Consider the following 2,398-nt stretch of genomic DNA (forward strand, 5'->3'; position numbering starts at 1 on the left):
CAAAAGGAAATGGTTGATGTTCAACCATTTCAAGAGGTAGCATATGATCAAGAGCCAATGATACTGAAGGAGGAAGTCCAAGGTGCATTGAATGACTTGGTAAAGAACAAGGCACCAGGAATTGATGGAATAAACATTGAAATCTTTCAAGAAAGTGAGAAGGCACAGAAGGCACTCACTCATCTCTGCCAAGAAGTTTGGAAGACAACTATGTGGCCAACCGATTGGAAGAGCTCTGTATTTGTGCTGACCCAACGGAATGCAGAAATCATCGGACAATTTCTTTGATATCCCATGCGAATAAAGTTTTACTAAAAGTAATACAGAAACGGCTGCAAGCATACATTGACAGAGAACTTTCAGAGGTTCAAGATACATTAAGAAGAGGCCATGGAATGAGGGCTATTATTGATGTTGTTTGATGGATCTTGGCTGAAAGCAGAGCATATCAGAAGGATGTTTACCTGTGCTTTATTGACTATGCAAAGGCTATAGATTGTGTGGATCTTGACAAGCTATGGACATTGTGAAGTATGAGTTAATTGTGCTAAATTGTGCTCATGAGGAATCTGTACCTGGACCAAATTGTTTGAACAGAACATGGAAACACTGAATGGTTTTAAATTAAGAAAGTTTACAACAGGGTTGTATTCTCTCACCATATTCATTCAACCTGTATGCTGAGCAAATCATCCAAGAAGCTGGGTTCTATGAAGAAAACTGTGGCATCAGGATTGGCAGAAGATTCATTAACAACCTGCAATATGCAGATGATACAATCTTGCTTGCTGAAAGTGAAGAGGACTTAAAACATTTACTGATGATGACCAAAGAGTACAGTCTTCGGTATGGATTACATCTCAATGTCAAGAAAACACAAATCTTCACCACTGGACCAATAAACAACATTCTTATGGATGAAGAAAAGATTGAAATTGTCAAGGACTTCATTCTTCTTGGATCAATTATCAACACTCATGGAAGCAGCGGTCAAGAAATCAAATGATGTATTGCATTAGGCAAATTTGCTGCACAAGAACTTTTGGGGGCTTTAAAGAACAAAGATGTTAGCTAGAGGACTAAGGTGCGCCTGACCCAAGCCATGGTAATTTTCAATAACCTCATATGCATGAGAAAGCTGGACAGTGAATAAGGAAGACAGTAAAAATCGATGCTTTTGAGTTATGGAGTTGGAAGAGGATATTGCAAGTGCCATGGGCTGCTAAAAGAACAAACAGGTCTGTGTTGGAAGAAGTGCAGCCAGAGTGCTCCTTGGAGGGAGGATGGTCAAACTTTGTCTCTCATACTTCAGACATCTTGTCAGGAGGGACTAGTCGCTGGAGAAGGATATCATGTTTGTGGAGGGTCAGAGAAGAAGAGGAAGATCCCCCAGCGAGATGGATTGGCAAAATGGCAGCCATCAATGGGCTCAAGCGTGGCAACAATAGTGAGGTTGGTCCAGGATAGGGCAGTGTTTCGTTCTGCTGTGCAAAATGTCACTATGAGTCAGTACTGACTCGATGGTATCTAACAACAACATCAAAAGGTTTAAATAGAGCATTCTCTGAAGCAAGAACAGAGGACCCTATAACCGTCAAGTTTAGCAACAATCAGAACACAAGATCCCTGAGTAGAGGATGAAGCAGATGGGGCAGCAGTGGCACACGAGACAGAGTAGCAAGCTCCAGACCCAAGAATGGAGTAAAGCTAAGTGCCTTTGGATAGGAAGCTCATTGTAGGTATGGAGTGCCCTTTGGGTATTTATCTGCACAGCCAAAGGGGCTTGTAACACTTGCCTGAACAGAACCTCGAGGTTGAGAGGCTGAGGACCAGAGTGAAGTGTGCCGGTGGACAAGACTGAGAACAGATACTCCTGCTCTGAGAACTTCATACCAAAGAACCTTGAGTTCTTTCTTGTCCTGAATTACACCCATTATCTTCCACAATAAATCCCATACTTCTAAGTATTGTGTGTGACTTCTGTTTGGCTATTACAATGGATTTGTGAATATAGCAGACAAGAGCAGTGAGAGGGATAATTGTTGTCAGAATAGGGTAAATAAGTTAGGAGTGTGGAGACATGCCTGACCTCTACTTCATAGGTCTGATAATGGTGATTCTCCTCCCTCCCATTAGTAATCTTTAGGTTGTCAGAATGCCTCTCAATCCAAGTTACATTGGTATTTTCTGTAGACAAGATACATAGGTGGTCAGGAATTAATATTCCTCATTCCATATCTTCTTCTGAATACAGCTTAAATTTATGGCTGTTCCTTGTTGACATACTGTTACAATTATTTTTGAATAATCTTCTTTATAATTCTAATTGCATGTGATTTGATAATTTCAATGTTCTATTGGATCACCTTTCTTGGGATGGGTTGTTGTTGTTGTTGTT

Source organism: Chrysochloris asiatica, unplaced genomic scaffold, assembly GCF_000296735.1.
Source record: "Chrysochloris asiatica unplaced genomic scaffold, ChrAsi1.0 scaffold00754, whole genome shotgun sequence".
Lineage (NCBI taxonomy): Eukaryota > Metazoa > Chordata > Mammalia > Afrosoricida > Chrysochloridae > Chrysochloris > Chrysochloris asiatica.